Source organism: Diceros bicornis, chromosome 9 (assembly GCF_020826845.1).
Source record: "Diceros bicornis minor isolate mBicDic1 chromosome 9, mDicBic1.mat.cur, whole genome shotgun sequence".
NCBI classification, from domain to species: Eukaryota; Metazoa; Chordata; class Mammalia; order Perissodactyla; family Rhinocerotidae; genus Diceros; species Diceros bicornis.
The window spans coordinates 2,765,259-2,788,616 of NC_080748.1; positions in this window are offsets into that span (position 1 = coordinate 2,765,259).

Here is a 23,358-nt window from a genome sequence, read left to right on the forward strand (position 1 = left end):
TGTTGTGGCTATTGTAAAAGGGACATTGCAAACACATGTGGTACATGCTCTTTGATGGTATGGAACCACTCTGTACACCCCATGTCTTTGGAGTGCTCCATTTCTTCGTGAAAGGACTCTCCCGGGCTATATGGTCCTCAGAGGTTGGCTCATAATAAACTCACCGCAATTTTGATTTATAGATTGGTTATGGATTATTTGCGTCGACATTCTATTTGTCCCTCCAGTATCTAAACACAGTACTTGACACCTTTGGGGCACTCAGAAAATGTTTGATGAGTGAATAAGTATGTGGGAGACCACACTGGCTGGAGCAGAAGGGGCATTTCAGGGAGTGGTAGAAAATTCATTCACATTCCTACCATAATAGTTGAGGCTGTGGGCTTTGGACCAGTGTGTCTGGGCACCAATCCCAGTTACTCCACTTTTAACTGGGGAATCTGTGCAAAGTATTTCCTCTCCGAGCCTTAGTTTCCTCATCTATAAAATGCGGCTACTGATAACTCCTGTCTCATAGGGTTTTAGTGAGATTTAAATGCATTAACTTATTTAAATTACTTAGAAGAGCTCCTGGCACATAGTAGGCACTTAAATGTTAGCTGTTATGTTATCATTATTGCTCTTATATCTGAGCAATACTCTGGTTTTGAAAAGATGCCTTCATAATATAGTTGATCCTCATTATTTGTGGATTCCGTGTTTGCACACTTGCCCACTAGCTAAAATGTACTGGCAGCCCCCAAATCAACATTCACAGGGCTTTCATGTCCATTTGCAGATATGCACAAAGTGGTGAAAAATTTGGACGTGCACTGGACGTTTCACTGGACGTGCACGTTCCCAGCTGAGGGGGAACAAGGTGACGTTCTGCCCTCGTTTCAGCCCATACTGTAAACAAGTGTCCTTCTTGCAGTCTATTTAGTGCTTCATGTTTTATCTTTTTGTGCCTTGTGTTGGTGACTTTGCTGTTTAATATGTCCCCCATGTGTAGTGCTGCAATGCTGCCTGGTGTTGCTCAGGGCAAGAGGCTGTGACGTGTCTTTACAGAGAAAGTATGTGTGTTTGACAAGCTTCTTTCAGACACGAGGTACAGTGTTGTTGGTGTGAGTTCAATGTTAATATATCAATAATATATATTAAATAATGTGACTTTAAAGAGAAACAGAGAACAAAGTCATGTTTTGATCCATTGAAGAAAATGTGACTAAGGCTTGCATGACCCTAACCCTGCATTTCCCATAGGAGCAGTAGGTCATATTCACCGATTCAGTGTTCACAGTGACTTTATAGAATGTCACACTGTGCATAACGAGCATCACTGTGCATATCTTGTGTAATCCTCACATACTCCTTTATAGCAGACAGGATAGGGAACAGGGTGTTCACATTCTACAGGCTATTACAGACCTTATGAGCCAAGTAGAGAATTTAAAATGTCTTGTGCTCAGCATAAGAGCCATGAGTTTTTGAACGAGGCGCTCGATGATGAACTGATGTTTAAAGAATTACCTGGCAAGAGATTGTAGTATCAAGAGGAAAAGGGAGAACTGAGCCGGGAAGGAGGACCAGCTTATAAACTCTCCAAGTATTCCCATTGCTAAGTGAGGAGATTCGGAGCTAAGGTGCTGATGTGATAAAGAAAATGTAGTGGCCAAAGGATGAAATAATGGATTTGGTAACCATACATAGGGTGTAAGTTAGGCTGTGGTTCTCAAAGTGAGTTCCCTGGACCAGCAGCATCAGCATCACCTGGGAACTGGGTAGAGATGCAAATTCTCAGGTTCTGTTGCAGATCTGCTGAACTGGAAACTCTGGGATGGGGCCCAGCAATCTGGGTTTCAACAAGGCCTCCAGGTGCTTCTGGTGTCCATCAAGTTTAAGAGCCAATGAATTAGAAAATGATTCCCACACATCACCATGCCCAGGTAAGCTGCAAGGCAGGGAAGTGGTATTTGTTTGGAGGATAAGATGCATTTTAAATTTTAGGAAAGGGGCCGGCCCCATGGCTTAGCGGTTAAGTGTGGGCACTCTGCTACTGGCAGCCCGGGTTCGGATCTGGGCGCGCACCGACACACTGCTTCTCCGGCCATGCTGAGGCTGCATCTCACATACAGCAACTAGAAGGATGTGCAACTATGACATACAACTATCTACTGGGGCTTCGGGGAAAAAAAGAAAAAAGGAGGAGGATTGGCAATAGATGTTAGCTCAGAGCCGGTCTTCCTCAGCAACAAGAGGAGGATTAGCACGGATGTTAGCCCAGGGCTGATCTTCCTCACACACACACACACAAAAAAATTTTAGGAAAAAGTAGTTCAGTGTCTGTATCATCGTAAGGATTCCAGAGATGCCATTTTAGCTCTCTGCATGTGAAGCTCTTTTGTCCGCAATATGATCTCCTTTACAGAGCCCTTGGTAAGTTAATTACCACTTACCACATGTTCTGAGAGTCCCTTCTTTCTTGAAATCCCCTTTCAGACGTGAAAATGTACTTTATTTTTGTGCACAGTCTCCTCTATTTTAAATCTGGATTTCTCTTCCTATAGAATCATGTATGGCACATGCAACCTTACTGTAAATTTGGAATGCCATTGGTTTGTTCCAAAACCTTAGAATGTTTTAGAATTTAGAGCCTGCTGATTAGAGAATTTATATGCTTCTGTGTAGGACTCATATTTTTCAGATGTCTAGAGGTATCCCAACTTCCAATTAATGTGGCCTTAGATTTAGCAGAACTTGAAAATATGAATATAGTAGAAAATGAATTATGTCTCTCATATTAACATTTACAAAATAAATGATCACAATGTTAACTTACTAATAAGCAATTTCTATATTCTAGGCTCGGAAAGTATCTCGCTTACATAATAAACATGACAAAGTTTCAAAGAGGAGCCAATTAACTTTTCAACAAAAGCTTTACTTGAGTGTATCTTGCCTTCCTTTTTGACAGTTTTAGCTTTAATGTTACAGTAATGTTTTCTTTTCCTGGGAATGAGATAATCTTGTATTTGGTGAACATTTTAATTTTTAATGGCCACTTGTATTTTGTGACATGCACGTGTTCAAATAATCTATGAGAACTGACAATTACCACCCATATATAAGATTATACAGGAATGGAAGAATTTTGGCTGACTTACTGTATATAATTGTTCAGCCAAAGCAGATGGCAGACTCTACCACTTACAATGATTTAGGGGTTTGAAGCAGTATTTTTAAATACAAATAGTCTCAAAATTGATAATATATAAAGTATATTACTTACTGTGTTAACTAACCAAAATAGTTAAATTTGTTATCTCTCCTCCATTTATAAGGATGCACCTATTATATAGATTCTGTACAAAATTGCAAAGATCACTTTTTTCCTTTTCAAAATTTATTTATTTTAATAGAGTGAGAACTTTAATGTTGGGTAAACTGTTACACAATTACTGGAAATGTTGAGAGTCTTTTGGAAAAGCGTAGAAGTCTAAAGATAATGCAAAGTACATTTATCCAATGTCAAGTCCTTTGAGTCTCTGTCTAGTTGTACCCTGAAGAGATGGAAGATTAAGTACCAGCACACAAGGGGACACATTGCTAACTTGAGGCCTCCCATGGACCACAGAGTGCCTGGCAGATTCTTGGAGATTAAATCTGAGCTTTGTCCATGGGTGGGGCCTGAGAGGAGGATTTTGCCTAAATGACTAGAGAATAGACAACTTTTATTATTGATAATAAGTAATACCATGTAAATTTCTTTATAAATCTATGAATAAAATAAAAAAATTATAACCCATATAGAAATCAACTCTTACTGACAAACCCCACAGCCTTCACTAGAGAGCTCAACAGAAAATGTCTCAGCTGACTGTGAATTGGTCTTCTCTGAAAGCCAGCCAGCCCTTCACTGATAGCCCTGGATAAGGACGGCCAGATACAATTCTTTGAAGATGTTTAGTGGAATTCAGAACTAAAAATCCTACCTCCAGTTGGCTCCTCTGTGAGAATGGATGGCTGGTCTTATTTCACAGGCTGGGCAGTTGAGGTTTCAGATGAGTTTATTTGCCCTATTCCCCAGGGATGGAAAAGGAGGACTGTGACACTGATTCAGGGCTGAGAGTTTGCAGGTAAAGATAGGGTCATAGAGAGGAATAAAGATTTCAGAAAATTGTTTTTTTGTTCTCTACAGTGGAAGTAATTTAAGAAACAAATAGTCTCTCACTCCAACTTATCTTCCCTGTTCTCTATCTGTAATATCGCTGTAAAAATTCCCTCTACAAAAATTTCAGTCTTTTTTTCTTTGCAGTCTATTATCATCTTTATGAATTCTTTGACTTCACCACCTTCTTGGCACCACAACGCTAGCCATTGAGATATTATTATAGATTTAGTTTTGCAATTTCATCCTCTGATCTCTATTTCCTCTGCCATTTCTTAGTTTTAGTTCTTATTGTATCTTATGCTTGAAAACATTTGAAGCTTACAGAGTATATCAGTTCCTTATCTTCTCAACGTTTTATTATCTAAGTGCCCTCAACTATCACTTTTTTAAAAAAAGAAGTGAAATACATAATAGAACAATACATTGTAATAAAGGGACCACTTATAAAATTAAGTTCAATCTGAAATCCCTCCCTAGTTAACAGAGACCATCTCTTAAAATTCAACAGGCTTTAGTTTCGGCAGGGTCAGTTTATCAATGATTTCTGGATGTTTTAAACCACATGAGATAAATATAGTGTAAGGTAAAATTGTTAATCTTGCAGAAGTTATAGAATTTCCTGATGGTTATGGAAGTTGATGGCATAATAAATGTGTATATGTGTGTATGTATAAATCTCTTCCAAAGGAAGCAGAACCGAGAGGGAGTCTTCCCTTGAATGAGGGGAATTGCACCAGGAGATATATGCAAGCTTGAGTCTTTTGCCTTAAAGCATTCCAAAATTTGTGCATAGCCCATACAGGAGAAAAACTACAGTCTTACTTGTAATGTTAGAGGATGTATTTTGGAGCTGGCAGAGTAGCTGGAAAATTAGGGAAGAAATTCTGCAAGGGAGGGAGCCACAACCGGAAAATGTTAAAATATGTATGAAAGTGTGTCCCACACAAACACCAAATTGGCAGATCTTTGAACAACACACATGCAGTGTAGGCCCCAGGGGGCCTAGTGTAAAAACAGCAGTTGGAATATGAAAGAACTGAATGAGGATTTCAGCTATGGCCACTGTAAAGGAGAGAGGATTGGAGTTTCAGTCCAGCCAAGTTAAATCCCTGTTAGCAAAATAACAACACTCTTCAAAGGAATACAATAGAATCCAGAGTCTCTATAACTATCATCCATGGTTTCCAGTACATAATTTAAAAAATCGTGAGATTTGAAGAAATAGAAAAATATAATCCATACACGACAAAAAGCAGGCAGTAGAAACTATCTCCAAGGTGTTGCAATTAGCAGAGAAAGATAAGAAAGCAGCTTTTATAAAGAAAAATATTGTCATAATGAATGAACAGATCTGGAAACTCAGCAGAGAAATGGAAATTACAGAAAAGAACCAAATAGAAAGATGAAATAAAAAAATACTTTTGAGTTTACCAATAGATTAGAAACAGTAGAAGAAACATGAATATAGAGCAATAGAAATTATCCAGTCTGAAGAAAAGAAAGTAAAAATTTTGAAGAAAAATGAAGAGATCCTTACAACCTGTGAGATGATTGAGTCCCCAGCCGAGAGAGGAGAGACAGAAAATTAAATGAGGCAGAAAGGTAAATCAATAAGTAATAGCACAAAACTTCCAAAATTTGGTGGAAAATCTAAAATTTTAGATCCAAGAAAGTCAGGAAACCCACAAAATAAAATACAAAATAAAACCATACCTAGGTACATGATAGTCAAGATGCTAAAATCCAAAGATAAAATGAAAATTTTGAAAGCAGTCAGGGAAATACATATATACAGGGGAAGACATTACATACAGGGAGAAATAATGTGACTAATGGATGATATATTACCAAAAACAAAAGAGACAAATCAACAACAAAATGACATCTTTCAAGTGCAGAAATAAAACCCAAAAGTCAACACAGAAATCTATATTTAGCAGAACTCACTTTCAAAAACAAAACAGAAGCCAAAATAAGAGACTGCACACCTATTAGGTGGCTAAAATAAAAAATAAAATTGCAAACACCAAGTGTTGCTGAGGACTAGGAGCAACTAGAATTGGGAATGCAGCATGATAGTTGCATTTGGAAAACAGTTTAGCAGGTTCTTATAAATTTAAGCATACACTTATTATATGACTCAGCTATCCCACTCCTATGTATTTTCTGAAGCAAATTGAAAACTAATGTTTAAACAAAAATCTTTGTGTGAATCTTCATAGCCATTTTATTCATAATTGCCAAAAGCTGGAAATAAACAAAATGTCCTTCATCAGGTGAATGGAGAAAGAAACTGTGGTGCATCAGTACATTAGAATACCACTTGGCAATAAAAAGGATAAACTCTTGATTCACACAACAACATGGATGAATCTTGGATGCATATCTCTAAATGAAGGAAGCCAGATTCAACAGGCTATATAGTATATGATTCCATTTATATGACTTTCTAGAAAAGGCAGAATTTCAGGGATGGAAAATGATCAGTGGTTGCCAAGGGATGGAGTGGGGGAAGCGGTTGACTACAATGAGACAGTATGAGAGAATTTTGGGGGTGAAAGAAACAGCTTTGTGTGGCACTGTGGACGTGGAGACATGACCATAAAATTTTCAAAACTCATAGAACTGTACACCGCAAAGAATGAATTTTACTCTGCAAATTTTAAAAATCAATCAGCATGCTGGGGAACTCAGATGGAATGCAGTGACAAATGAATGTCACTGTATTACAAGCATGTGACATAACCACACAGAAGGGGTGGGGATGAAAGGTCCTGACCTAAGTAACTTTGGAAGACAGTGTTTTGATGGGATACTGTAAAACTAAAGTACTGGAGACAAACACTGTACTCTAGGTGGTAAATTTGTTTTTCATAAGGGTATGAATTAGCGATTCTGAAACTAGTTGACACATTAGTAAATATATTGTAGCTAACTGGAGCTAAGTTTCTCACTGTTGGTGAAAGAAGTTACAAATAAACAAAAGGAGAATGCTAGAATAAACTCTGTGGTGCTGGATTGGAGTTGGAAGTATCAGTATGAATCCATATCTCTTTTCATATATCTATCCAGATAGATAGATAGATTGATAGATAGAGTTTATATTCATATATACAGTTCCAAGCTCTGCTGAGAGGGTCTAGAAGCAGTGACACCCTAGTATCAATGAGCACATTTAGCTCCCAGATCTTGGTTTCTAAATATCATTCTCCAATAAAAAGAACCAGGTTTTCTTGGAGAAATGGCTAATACTAGAGCTGGGGATGGAAAATACAAGATGAGCCTGGAGCATCTTGTAGTGCCAGAAAGTAGGAAAGTTCTTTTAAGAAAAAACACAGAAAGTGATGAGATGTGTCAAAAGGAATCAATCTGAAAGACTTCCCAATGGCTCAAGTTGGAAAACTGTGAGCAACAAAATAAATAATGGTAGCATTGAATTATTACCCAGAGAATAAAATAAATATCCATGAGTCTATACTGATATAAAAAAGATTACATAAGAAAGGAAGAAAGGAAGAAAAAAAGGGGGAAAATAGAATGAGAGAAAGAGACAAAGAAAGGAAGAAGGGGGGGGGGAATCTTCCTCACAGAATTCCAAATAATAAATGTGGCTGGATAGCATGAAATAGAAAATCGCCACTAGAACACCACAGTAACAATTACTGTGGGCAAGACTGACTGATGAATGCAAAAACTGTGAGTGAAACTTAAAGAAGAAACAGTACATTTGCAGATCCTCAAAGCATCTCCCTCCAAATACTTAACTTTTTTCTCTTAATTTCTTTAAAAGACCTATGACTATTTAAAGCAAAAATTATAACACTGTATTGTGGGATTTATAACATGGATAGATGTAAAATTTATGACAATAGCACAAAGGACAGACAGAGGTAAATGGAACTGTTCTGTAACAAGGCTTCTATATTTTACATTGATTAAACTGGTGCACTATTGAGTCTAGGTAGGCTGTGCTATGTTAAAGATGCATACTGTAATCTGGACCTACCACTAAAAACTGCAAAGGTGTGTCACTTAAATGCTAATAAAGGAATTAAACAGCATACAAAAAGGATTTGTATAAGAATGTTTGCAGGAGATGACCTGCACATCCCCAGGAGAAAGACGAGTGCACTGTGGGGCATCCACAGAGCAGAACGCCCTCAGCTGTGCGGAGGAGCAAACGCTGACACACACATGCTGGGTGAGTCTCTTCCACCTCGTGCCGAGGGAGGCAAGCTGGACAGAAAACAATACACGTGGGATGATTTCAGCCAAGATGAACCTATGGTGAAAAAACCAGAACAGTGGCTGCCTCGGGGGAAGGAAAAAATTGCCTGGGAAGGAACAGGAAGGAGTTTTCTGGGGGTGATGGAAATAATCTATTCTTAAAGGGGTGAAGGTTATATGGGCATTTTTATTTACCAAAACTTTATGATTGAGACTTGTGCTTTTCAGTGTGCGTACATCTTACCCCCCCACACACACACAAAAAGGACTAAAAGAATAATAAAGTCAGGTGGGAATGGGAAGGAGTGTGGATGAAACAAAAATGGCAGGCTATAAGTAGTTGTTGAAGCTGGGTGATGGGCCTACTATGCTATTTTGTTTATTTTGTATACTGTTTAAATTTTTCTGTAATAAAACACTTGTATAAGAAGACAAACTCAATATACAGTGTTCACTGGTAAGATATCGGTTACCTTTGGGGAGGAAGGAGGGAGCAAGGGATTGTTGGGGCCTGAGTGAAGCTGGTGCTAGTTCTTGGTCACAGGAGTGTGTTCACTTTGTAATAATTCTTTGAGGTTTACATGGATGACCTCTGCATATATTTCTGTACTCATGTTATACATCAACAAATATTTTAAATCCTGCATATTTGCACAAAGATACTAACTCAATATCTCAGAATAACAGCAGTGTTTTGTTTTAAAGTGGAACACATTCACTCATGACGTTATCAGATGGATTTTAATATTCCCAAGTATATATTAATGCCCTCACCCTTGCATGGAGCCCTGGGTCTTTCCATTTTTGCCTCAATTTGGCAAGTGGTGTGGCTTTGAGTTTTTATGATGCAATCTTTTCCCAGCAAGGTCCACCCCCACGATGATGCTCACCAAGGCCTTGACACCTAGCACAGTGCCATGTTCACAGCATGCACTCAAGACCTGTGGGACTGGGTTGAATGAGGAACAAAACGAGGAGCAACGATGTTCGTAACTTATATCTAGGTGCCATATCGTGACTTAGGAAATTGGTAGGATTTTTCGATAGACTTGCTATGCCTTCTAATTTTTCCTATTTAAAACAATGGGAAATAGAGTCTCAGAGTTCTTTCTCAGAGAAAGTCTGACATTTCAAGCACAGATTACTGACAACTATTAATGGCATATGACTTTCCCACCTCATCTTAGTTTTAAGTTTTTAATTCCTTACCTTGGAAATGACCTAACTTTGCTTCTTCCAAATCTTGTGGTAATACTGATGCTTCAGAAGTTGGACCACGGATATTCTGCTGTTGCGTGTCCTCTCTGCAAAGAAGTGGAGCTGTGCATCCCAGTCTGAGAAGGGTTTGGTCCTGTGGTATTTAGAGTCAATCAGAGAAGCTAAATGGAAAAATGACTTAGGAGAATTATCACCATAACGCCCAAGAGCAACAAATTATTTTTCTTAATTATTTTGCGATTCTGAGGGTATATTTAAAAAGGGATATTAAAACTGGTTCCCAAGGAGCCAGCCCTATACTAGAGCAGAAATTGCATATTACCTTCCTACACAAACTTGCCTAACGTTGTGGGAAGGACCAACGGGAAGTTTTGGTGTTGTTGCCTGTGTTAACAAGGCCAAGAGGTCCACACTTACATAAGGAAGTCCAGTGAACAAGCCTGCGTGCATCGTCGGAGAAGGGACATGCGCGTGGTCCCCTGAAGTGGCTTAGGGGTCACTTACCAGTGCACCTGAGTTTCCTGTCTGTATAATGCAGGAATTGGGGCTGCCCACTGTGATGTTTTCTCCTTTTTATAACATGGCTCAGGGCAGTCCTTCTAAGATGCCTGACCAAGGTATGGGCCCTTCTTGCAGGCGGGTTCCAAAGAGGATCTCTGCAGCGACCCTGACCATGGAGTCCAGAGGGAGGATCATGGCAGCCTGGAGGGATCGAGGGTATGATAGGACAGGTGGCCTTGAAAAGGCAAATTCCAGGATCCCAGTCACCCGGTATTTCCATTTTAGATATTGAATTTACATTTCAAATACCGGCCAGGGAGCTTCCACGAGGGCTGCAAGCATCGTCAGCAACAGCCAGGCTGGTGAGCCCCACCCCTACCTGAGTACTGCCTCAAGGGATGCGGCCCAACCACCCTGCACATACTCTGGGTGGTGGACAGGGCATGGAGGGTGGGCATGGTATAGAGAAGAGGCAGGGTAGAGGGTGGGGTGGAGAAGCAGAGTGGGGCCCAGTGGTGGAGGGACAATGAGGGAGTTGGGCCCCCTAGCTGTGCCTGCTGGGAGCTTTTGTCTCTTAACGGCTCCCAGCCAGCAGCCTGAAGGGCTGCAGGACTACAACTCCCAGGACGCTCTGGGCACGGGGCGGTGCTTAACCCTGGGGAGAGGAGGAGGGCAGTGTGCTCTTTGCCAAGGACCAAACTGCCCTGGGCTGAGGACTCTGGTTCTTCACCTGCTCCACGTGGACTGAGTCTCAGAGGGATGTGATGGGACGAGCGGGACCAGTGAGTTAGGAAGCTGTGGTGGCTGCATGGGCAGCCTCGGGCCTGCAGAGTGCAACTGCTTTTGTCCAAAATAGAAGCTGGACCTGCGCCTCTTCTCCACTGCCTCACTCCTCTGCTTGATTCCTCCTCCTACCTGCATGCCTATGGGTCTTTCCACAACCTCCTACCTAGTCCAGGGCCAGGTGCTTCTCTAAACTGCTTATGGGAACTGGTTTGACATCCTAGAAACTTTACACTTTGCCTGCTGCCATCTGCTTTCTCCAGCGAAAGTGCAATCATTTCATCAGCTTTTGAGAGAAATTCGCTCCTGTGGCCCCTCTTGCAAGCACAACTTAAGAACTGTGCAGGGTGGTAACATTGGCTGTTGCTTGCCTTTTTTGCAGATGTGGAAGTTGAGACATTCATGAAGTTAATCATTGGTTTCCCTAGGAGCTGCTGAGAGCAGAGGAGAACAACCCATTTCCCAGGCAGGTATCCAGTAGAACGTTTTCATCAACACATTCTAGTGCAGATGCCTCTGAAACAGCATCCTTAAGATGAGAATAGCTTAAGCATTTTGCCCTTTTGATTGATAACCTAATGTCAGCCCAGGCATGAGTGGCCAGTCTCTCAGGGACATGGGTGATGACTCTGATCCCTCAGGAAGAGACCGGTGGTCCAGATTTGGGAGAGGGATGTTCAAGGTAGACAGCACTTGGGCAGCATTTGAAACCCGTCAGCTTTAACATCTCTGCTTTGGATTCTGGCAAGGTTCCAGGATAAACATGCTTAGGGATAGTCAGATGTACCGTATTCTTTAAAAATTGATTAGATTGATGAAAGGAACAGAGCATAAAATATCCTGCTTATTTGCAAAAGATGAAATGCAACCAAGACCTTCTTGTTAATGTTTTTCTGCTCATTCTCTTGACTGTACTGTATGCTTGAACGCAGAAACAAAAAACTTGAATTGCCAAATTCTCTTTTCCTGATATTGGTAAATTAACTTAAAAGTTTTAGTGAAAGCTGTGGAGGAGTGGTTAGCAGCTTTCATGATTTACGTCCTCCCTAAAAATCTGGGTGTTGATCTACATTAAAAAACGTCCTTGTTTATATTACACAGCCCAATAGGTTACATTTCCGATTCCTGAATGTGGCATATTATCAAAACAACTGAAAAACCTGGTTATGGAAACTGGACCCTGTCATTTTGTCAAGAATTGCCTCTTTATGAATTAGTGAAAAGTGAATTCTTTAACATTTTTGTAAAGAACGGAAGAGAAACTCTGTAGTGTCTCTGAATGTGGCAAGGCGGGGAATTCTCGTTAGACCACATCCTCGGGTTCTTCTCTCATGTTCAATAGGCCCAACTGATAGTCCATGTGGTCAGGTGTAGTGCCACTCCCCTAGTCCCCAGTGTTCCATCCCACACTGGCCTGTGCCCTCTTCAGGGGGTTCTGATGACACTCTTCCACAAATGTTGGAAAGAGACATTGTAAGATGAGGATATTCATCATCTTGAAACAAGGATTAATGTTGAGGAAAGTCTCGGGGTCTGTGTGCTCTGATGCACTGCTGTTGGGGTGTGGCTGCAGTGACCACTGTGCTCCCAGCAGTCCCCACAATTGTTGTCTCAGACGTTTGATCTCCTGGCGCAACCACAGCAGCTGTTGACAGAGCTGGGCGCTCATCGTGGTGCAGTGTCTTCTGTCATATTTTGTGGCTCTGACCCTCTTCTGCTTGCCTCCTTCCCATTCCTATCTTCTGCGTTGATTGCTTTGTAGTTGTTTCCTAGGAGCCACTGTTTGTAACTGTATTTCACAGCGTCTTTAGGGATCCACCCTCACTACACGAGTCACTGTACAACAGCCCCTTATCCTGGTGTAGCCCGTGTTCATCATCTCCAGTGGAGCTGTGAAGAACCCTGCTTACTTGGAGCTCCTCTCATTCTCATGCTGCTGGGGCTGTTATGAAGCTGGGCATCTCGTCTTTGGTCTCATCAACATTATTCTTTTCATCGATTATTTTGAAGTCGGATACGACTTTGTTAATAATGTGGACACTGGCTGTCACAGGCACTTTTATGTATCTTCCCCAACAGCTCTGTGAAGTAGGTCTGTGATCCACATATTACAGGGGGGACACTGTGGCTCAGAGAGGTCAAGTAGCTTCCTTCACTTCACACAGTTTCTTGGTACATTTTGAGTCTCCTCCTGGAACTCTGCCTCTCAGGAGTGTGCACTTAGCTGGTGTTCCACTTTGTGCCTCTCTGCCAGACCCCCTCAAGGCACACGCCCCATCCTGAGTCCATTGTCTGCTTGATGGCAGTCACCCTGCACAAACAGGCTCTGGGCAGGGAGTGGACTAGCGGTGCGTGGTCCTCAGGCTTACCCTGGGCAGGTTCTAGGTTCATTGCGAGAGCTGGAGCAGTGGAAGATACTGACCGTCATTCACCTGGAAGGTTTGTTATGTAGAAATACTCCACTGACTTTTTGCAGGTGTCATGTCTTCTTTGTCTTCATTGCTCCTCTGGGCTTCTCCTACAGTCCATGCTGTGCAGTAACATACATTACAGAGACTAGTGAACATAATACTGTTGCCCTGCACCAACGGTCACATCACTCATTTTTCTAATTGTGAAAGAAATACATTCTGTAAAAAAAGTCAAATTACACAGATCTATGTTGAGTAAAGTGAAACCTTCCCCTTTCATCCCCTTCCCTGCAAACTGGCTCCCCTACTCAGAAGGAACTATTGTTAAGAGGTTGGGGTTTATCCTTCTGGACATTTCTTATGAATTTATAAATACACATAAAGATTTTTTAACATAAATTACATAACTGCATCTTTTTGCAATTTGCTGTTTCCTAAACCATATATCATAGACGTCTCTCCTTATCCGTGCACGTCACTCTAACTTAGCTTTTTAGATGTTTTAGAGCTATTCAAAGAACAGGAATACCATGATCTGTTTATTTCTTCTTCAATAGAGATGGGATGATATCCAGTTTCATTATTATACATAATGCCGCAGTAAGATCCTGTTATGGAATTTATTACACTGCTATTCAACCGCTCAATTTGCTTTGTTTCCCTTTAGTCGGAGACTATGATATATTTTTAACATTTTTATGGGAATTATTTTATAGGGAAATTAATTTTATCACTGAATAAAGACATTTATGGAGAAACTGCACTTCAAGGTCATCCATCCCAGTATTCTGGAGAAAAATCATGAAACTTAGAAGGTATTCTGCTTGCTCCATCACATTCTAACAAGTCATGTTAACAATTTAAAGTTGAATCTTTGACTAGCCTCTACTTTCTCTGTTCAGAAGAAGGATGACTTTTTCGTGTCTTGAAAACTTCTGACTCCAGGGGCTCTCAGTTGGGCTTCAGAGAGGATAAGATATTGGTGTTGTATCTGTTTCTCTTCAGCTGTAGGCTGCATCTTCTAAAGATCATTGAATTGAATATGGTCCAATAGATATATATGATTTGGGTCAAAAATTCAAAGTAATGAACCCAAGATAGGAATCTATAACTTTGGTTCTTAATAAAGAATTTCTTTTGATAGCCTCAAGTCTCTGTGATTACTAGTAAAAACTCACCTATGGGTGAAGTGATGTGGTTCTGCTGGCAATGTCTGCCTTGAACATCCATAGTTAAGTCTGCCACATCCGTAGGTAGATTAGACTTGACTTCTGGAAGACCTCTGCCCTTGGTCTTTGACCTGGGAAAAATAAGAATTTTAAAAACCTGCTGTTATTAGCACTCAATGCTAGAAATGCCCATTAAAGAGTGAGTTTGATTTGGTAAACCAAAGGGAGTATAAGCAGAACAAAGTCTTTAATATCTACAAATTTCAAAAAATTCTAATTTTTTAAAATATAACTCTAGGAGTGACGTCAGCATCATGGCGGAGTGAGCTTTCCCGTGAATTCTTCCCCCACAAGATACAACAAAAGCAACAGCCACAGACCAACAACGGAATCCCAGACAGTGAAAACCTAGAGTGGAGGGATCCACACTGCCGCACATCTGAGAGCCGAACGTGCTGGGCCCCCAGAGGAAGTGGGGAGAGGTAAGGAGAACTCCGCTCCCTCCCCATCAGAGCAGCGATCCCGGTCCACGCGGCTCCCAGAGAGGGGGGAGGGGCGGCCCTCGGCGGGAAACTGTAGCTCTTCGGGCTCTCTCAGCCAGTGGGAAACTCCCGCACAGAGGGCTCAGAGGAGCCACAGGGCTGCCATCAACATCTGAGCACCCCAGAGAGCGGATAAAGAGGGGCAAATGAGAAGCCTCCCACGTCAGGGACCCAGAGGGCAAAAGAGAGAGCTCCCCCCTCCCCGCAACCCGGAGTCTGCAGCTTGACCAGACCTAGCGATCCGAGGCAGACCTGAACAAACTGGACTGGACCCGTGGATCGCAGTGGGGAAAAAACAAAACAAAACAAAACTGCGGATCGCAGCAGAAAAACTGGGGCAGAGTGCAGGGGGCTTAGACTACACAGCCCTTTACCACCAGACAGTGGCGGCAGGTGGAAATTGCAACCAGAGACTTCCAGGATGAGGAAAATCAAAACCAACACAGGAACCACAATGCAAAAATATGTGAAATCACCAGACCAGAAACAAAATGACAAGCACCCAGAAATCAACCCCGAAGACACAGAAATCCATAAACTAAATGACAGAGATTTCAAAATAGCTATCATAAAAACACTCAACGAAATACGAGACAACACAGACAAACAATTCAATGAGATTAGGAGTTTCTTCACAAAAGAGATTGAAATCATAAAGAAAAACCAATCAGTGCTGATGAAGATGAAGAACACAATGGAGGAGATAAAGGAGAATCTGGAATCTTTAAAGAACAGAGCTGACAATATGGAGGAAAGAATTAGTACTTTAGAGGATAGGAATACAGATATACTCCAGATGGAAGAAGAGAGAGAACTAAGACTAAAAAGAAATGAAGAAAGACTCCGAGAAATATCTGACTCTATTAGAAAATGTAACATAAGAATTATAGGTATTCCTGAGGGAGAGGAGAGGGAAAGAGGAACAGAGAGCCTATTCAAGGAAATAATAGCTGAAAATTTCCCAAATCTGGGGAAGGAGCAGGAAATACCAGTAAGCGAAGCCAACAGGACGCCTATATATATTAACAGACAAAGGCCTTCACCACGACTCCTAGTGGTAAGGCTAGCCAGGGTCAACGACAAAGAAACAATATTAAGGGCAGCTACACAAAAACAAAAAATAACGTACAAAGGAACTTCCATCAGGCTCTCAGCGGATTTCTCAACAGAAACTTTTCAGGCTAGAAGAGACTGGAATGATATATTCAAAATACTAAAAGACAAAAACTTTCAGCCAAGAATACTCTATCCAGCAAAAATATCCTTCAAATATGATGGAGAAATAGTAACTCTCCCAGATAAACAAAAGCTAAGGGAGTTCATGGCCACGAGACCCCCACTACAAGAAATACTCCAGAAGGCCCTCAGGCCTGAAAAAAAGAAGAGAAAGGGAACACAAAGCTTGGAGTAAGGAGAAAAGTAGGAAGACAAAATCAGAGAAATAGTAGATCTTTACCGGAATAGGCTAGCAACCACTTAAATACTAAACTCAAAGATCAAAGGAAGAAATTCACCAAAAATAAATTTAACCTCATCACTGTAAACACACAGCCACAACACAAGATAGAATAAGGTATAACAAGAGCAACTTAGAAGGGGAAGAGGAAAGTGACTGAATTGACTTAGTATAAGGAAATAGGAGGCTATCAGATAATGGACTATCTCATACACAAGATTTTTTGCCCAAATCTCAAGGTAACCACTAAACAAATAATCAAATTAAAACCACATATGATAAACAAAGAGAAAACTAGAAGAATCATAAGACAGAACAACCAAACTGAATTGGCAGTCCAAAACAAATGGGACAAGAAACAAAGGAAATGCAAAAGAACCAGAAAATAAGTGACAAAACAGCAACATTCAGCCCTCATATTTCAATAATTACCCTAAATGTAAATGGATTGAACTCTCCAATCAAAAGATACAGAGTGGCAGGATGGATGAAAAAGCAAGACCCAACAATATGCTGCCTTCAGGAAACACATCTTAGCACTAAAGACAAGCACAGGCTCAGAGTGAAAGGATGGAAGACAATACTCCAAGCTAATGGCAAACAAAAGAAAGCAGGTGTTGCCATACTCATATCAGACAAAGGAGACTTCAAGATAAAACAGGTTAAGAAAGACAAAGAAGGGAAATATATAATGATAAAAGGGACACTCCATCAAGAAGACATATCACTTATAAATATATATGCACCCAACATAGGAGCACCAATGTACATAAAACAACTATTAACAAACCTAAAAGGAGAAATCAACAACAACACAATAATAGTAGGGGATCTTAACACCCCACTTACAGCAATGGATAGATCATCCAGACAAAAAGTTAATAAAGAAATATTAGACTTAAATGAAAAACTGGACGAGATGGACCTAGTAGACATATACAGAGCACTCCACCCAAAAACAGCTGACTACACATTCTTCTCAAGCGCGCATGGAACATTCTCTAGGATAGACCATATGTTGGGAAACAAAGCAAGCCTCAATCAATTTAAGAAGATTGAAATCATAACAAGCATCTTTTCAGACCATAAGGCTATGAAACTGGAAATGAACCAGGAAAAAAAAACTGGGAAAGTGACAAAAATGTGGAGATTAAACAACATGCTACTGAACAACCAATGGATCATTGATGAAATTAAAGGAGAAATCAAAAACTATCTGGAAACAAACGAAAATGATAACATGCCATATCAAACCATATGGGATGCAGCAAAAGCGGTCCTGAGAGGGAAACTCATAGCGATACAAGCCCACCTTAACAAACAAGAAAAAGCCCTAATAGGCAACCTTAAATTGCACCTAACAGAACTAGAAAAAGAAGAACAAACAAAGCCCAAAGCCAGCAGAAGGAGAGAAATAATAAAAATCAGAGCAGAAATAAATGATATTGAGACCAAAAAAACAGTAGAAAGGATTAATGAAACAAAGAGTTGGTTCTTCGAGAAGATAAACAAAATCGACAAACCCTTAGCCAGGCTTACTAAGAAAAAAAGAGAAAAGGCTCAAGTAAATAAAATTAGAAATGAAAGAGGAGAAATTACAACGGATACCATGGAAATACAGAGGATTATAAGAGAATACTATGAGAAATTATATGCCAACAAATTGGACAATCTAGAAGAAATGGATAAATTCTTAGACTTATACAACCTCCCAAAATTGAACCAAGAAGAAATGGAGAATCTGAATAGACCAATAACAAGTAAAGAGATTGAAATAGTAATCAAAAACCTCCCAAAAAATAAAAGTCCAGGACCAGATGGCTTCTCCAGTGAATTTTACCAAACATTCAAAGAAGATTTAATACCCATCCTCCTCAAACTATTCCAAAAAATAGAGGAAGATGGAACACTTCCTGAATCATTCTATGAGGCCAACATCACCCTGATACCAAAACCAGACAAAGACAATACAAAGAAAGAAAATTACAGGCCAATATCGCTGATGAACATTGATGCAAAAATCCTCAACAAAATATTGGCAAACCGAATACAACAATATATTAAAAAGATCATACACCATGATCAAGTGGGATTTATACCAGAGACGCAGGGATGGTTCAACATCCGCAAATCAATCAACGTGATACATCACATCAACAAAACAAAGAATAAAAACCACATGATCGTCTCAATAGACGCAGAGAAGGCATTTGACAAGATACAACATCGATTTATGATAAAAACTCTCAATAAAATGGGAATAGAAGGAAAGTACCTCAACATAATAAAGGCCATATATGACAAACCCACAGCTAACATCATACTCAACGGGGAAAGACTGAAAGCCATTCCTCTGAGAACAGGAACGAGGCAGGGCTGCCCACTCTCACCACTCCTGTTCAACATAGTACTGGAGGTTTTGGCCAGAGCAATTAGGCAAGAAAAAGGAATAAAAGGAATCCAAATAGGTAACAAAGAAGTGAAACTCTCACTATTTGCAGATAACATGATTGTATATATAGAAAACCCTAAAGAATCTGTTGGAAAACTGTTAGAAACAATCAACAACTACAGCAAAGTTGCAGGGTACAAAATCAATCTACAAAAATCAGTTGCATTTCTATATGCTAATAATGAACTAACAGAAAGAGAGCTCAAAAAGATAATACCATTTACAATTGCATCAAAAAGAATAAAATACCTAGGAATAAATCTTACCAAGGAGGTGAAGGACCTATACAATGAGAACTACAAGACATTATTGAGGGAAATCCACGATGACATAAAGAAATGGAAAGATATCCCATGCACGTGGATTGGAAGAATAAACATAGTTAAAATGTCTATATTACCTAAAGCAATCTACAGATTCAATGCAATCCTAATCAGAATCCCAATGACATTCTTCACAGAAATAGAAAAAAGAATACTAAAATTTATATGGGGCAACAAAAGACCCCGAATAGCTAAAGAAATCCTAAAGAAAAAGAACAAAGCAGGAGGCATCACAATTCCTGACTTCAAAACATACTACAAAGCAATAGTAATCAAAACAGCATGGTACTGGTACAAAAACAGACGCACAGATCAATGGAACAGAATTGAAAGCCCAGAAATAAAACCACACATATACGGACAGCTAATTTTCGACAAAGGTGCTAAGAACATGCAATGGAGAAAGGAAAGTCTCTTCAATAAATGGTGTTGGGAAAACTGGACAGCCACGTGCAAAAGAATGCAAGTGGAACATGTGCTATCGCCATTCACAAAAATTAACTCAAAATGGATCAAAGACCTGAAGGTGAGACCTGAAACTATAAAACTCATAGAAGAAAATATAGGCAACACACTATTTGACATTGGTTTTAAAGGAATCTTTTCGGATGACATGCCTACCCAGACTAGGGAAACTAAAGAAAAAATAAACAAGTGGGACTTTATCAGATTAAAGAGCTTTTATAAGACAAATGAAACCAGAATCAAGATGAACAAACAACCAACCAGCTGGGAGAGAATATTTGCAAAACATACATCTGATAAGGAGTTGATCTCCATAATATATAAAGAACTCACACAATTGAACAACAAAAAAACAAACAACCCGATCAAAAAATGGGCAGAGGAAATGAACAGACACTTCTCCAAGGAAGATATACAGATGGCCAATAGGCACATGAAAAGATGCTCAACATCACTAATCATCAGGGAAATGCAAATCAAAACAACACTGAGATACCACCTCACGCCCGTTAGAATGGCTATAATCACCAAGACAAAAAACAACAAATGTTGGAGAGGATGTGGAGAAACAGGAACCCTCATACACAGCTGGTGGGAATGCAAAGTGGTGCAGCCTCTATGGAAAACGGTATGGAGATTCCTCAAAGAATTAAAAATAGAGGTGCCCTATGATCCAGCCATCCCACTACTGGGAATCTATCCAACGCACCTGAAATCAACAATCCAAAGAGGCTTATGCACCCCTATGTTCATTGCAGCATTATTCACCATAGCCAAGAAGTGGAAGCAACCTAAGTGTCCCTCGACTGACGATTGGATTAAGAAAATGTGGTATATATATATATACAACGGAATACTACTCAGCCATAAAAAAAGACAAAATCGTCCCATTTGCAACAACATGGATGGGCCTGGAGCGTATTATGTTAAGTGAAATAAGCCAGAAAGAGAAAGACAAACACTGTATGATCTCACTCATATGTGGAATATAAACCAACACATGGACAGAGAAAACTGGACTGTGGTTACCCGGGCAGTGGGGGTGGGGGGTGGGCACAAGGGGTGAAGGGAGTCATATATGGGGTGATGGACAAACAAAAATGTACAACCCAAAATTTCACAATGTTAGAAACCATTAAAACATCAATAAAATATATATATATATATAACTCTATTTTTGCCACAGTTCAAACTGTCTATATGTGAATGAAATATCCCTCTGTCCATTTCTTAAGTTGTTTCCATTGATTTGATGGATTTATCCTCTAATCTGGATTCCAAGTGTGAAAGAACATCTTGGTCCCTCAAAGAAAATAAGCCATTGAAATTTGATTTTCTTTTAGCTCGGCCTCCTACAGGTTTGAGGAATAAATTATCATGTAATGATACAATGATTTTGAAATCTAATTGTTAATTACAGGGGTGTAAGGGATGATTGAATGGTGGTTCATCCCCATGGACAGGAGTATTGTACACATGGACGTGTAAACACGATTCAGGAAGCTGCTTCAGCCCCGTGACATCCCTGAGAACCACAGTGCAGGAGGATCTAGGCACACAGCCGTCTGCCTCGATCTCCTGGGTTACATGTAGATCCAGGGGTCTAGAGAGTGGCTTCAGAGCAGCTACCTTTTAAATTTCTCCCCTTCCTTCTCTCCAGCTTATCTCAAACAGTCTTGACTATCATTTTTGTGTGTGTGAGTGAGGAAGATCAGTCCTGTGCTAACATCCATGCTAATCCTCCTCTTTTTGCTGAGGAAGACTGGCTCTGAACTAACATCTATTGCCAATCTTCCTCCTTTTTTTCCCCAAAGTCCTAGTAGATAGTTGTATGTCATAGTTGCACATCCTTCTAGTTGCTGTATGTGGGACGCGGCCTCAGCGTGGCCGGAGAAGCGATGGGTCTGTGCGCGCCAGGATCCGAACCCAGGCCGCCAGTAGTGGAGTGCGTGCACTTAACCGCTAAACCACGGTGCAGGCCCCTGACTATCATATTTTAAAGTAAGACCAATTATAGTTATTTACATGAGCTGTTTGTTCATTATTGCAGAGTAACAATCAGGCATACCATTAAATATCATTTAATCTACCTAAGCAAATTTGTTCTATCTTATAATTGATTAGAACACTAAATTTAGTTCAGAGTTTGATATTCACCAAATGTGTTAATTTGCTTACAACTGCCATGTGCCTCAATCCTCTTAGAAGTGTATCTTTGGCCCATCACAAAAATTTAATGAAACAAATCATCATAAATTAAGATTATGTACTAGCTTTTGGATGATCGGGAGGCACATGGGTCCATTTTGGAAATATGCCCATCTGTCTTTGCTCCCCATGGGAAGTTTCTGGTCACTAGGTCTCCAGGTGTCTTGCACAAGCCCTAGGTCTGTAATAGCTTGGTGCCTCTCCTTCTACTTGGAGTAGAAATAAAAGAAGTCAGAGAGACTTACTGAAGTTTTGGAGACTTATGACGTCTACTATGAAGACCATCCATGCATATTGTTCTGGATAAGCTCTCTGTTCCTAAGACTACTAGTTACTTTAAGGGCTTGTCAGGAACTGTGAAAGGTCTGATATTTTACCTTACCTGCGAACCAATAAGTTAGCCTACCATGGTCTTACAGATGCTGGCAAAAGACACGAGACCCATGGGTCAGAGACAGAGGACTTGATGACACAGCAATAGCAGTGGCCAGAGTATCAGCATTTGCACCAGTTCACTAAATCCCACTTCCTACAGGGTGATACACAGTGGGCCAGGTGACATGCAGAAGGTCGCAAAATCTCAGAGCTCAAGGAACTAACTCAAATCTTTGATAACGGGCAGGAGGTCTGCTGACCTTTGGCCTGGGGTTTGTTATTTTTATTATACTGGGCAGTAAGCAAGCCTGCCCTTTGCTCCAGAGGAGGCCACTCTTTCTATCTTCCAAAGCTGATAGCTCTACACACATCCTTGAAAAGATAACCTGGTTTCACTGGCTTTCGAAGAGAAACTTGGATGAGTCTCGATCATCATTCAGTTCTTCTGTTTCCTTTATTGAGATTGTGCAAATATGCTCTTTTCTCTGTGAAGTTCACTAACTTTATTCATACATAAGGGATGCTTTTGGTTTTATTTATTAAGTTGAAAGTGTCTTATTAGAGCAAATGATGAAACTATTATGGGTTGGATCTGAAAGTATGCTTTTCCAGGAAAAATGTGAAAGAAGATCAGTGCTCACAGAACTTTGTCACAAGGAGCCGATAGCAACTTAAATGATTTTAATTTGAATACTGTTTTGTACAACTTTCTTCCATCTTACTTCATCCTCTCTGCTTCCTGTAACTCCCATATAGGAATGGGGCAGTTTCAGGGATTCACTGAACTCATTTACAATATCCAAATGGTTTTGTCTGTTGTGTTTTTTTATTGAGGTAAAGTTGACATACATCATTAAATTAGTTTCAGGGGTACAACATAATGATTCAATGTTTGAGTATATGTTGAAATGATCACCACAATAAGTCCAGTTAACATCCGTCCCCATACATAGTTACAATTTTTTTTCTCTTGTGATGAGGACATGGCGTATTTCAAGGTGAAGAGGAATCAATGATGAAGTCATACTTTTCCATACACAGCTTGATGGATTTGGACATAAGTATACACCCTTGAGAC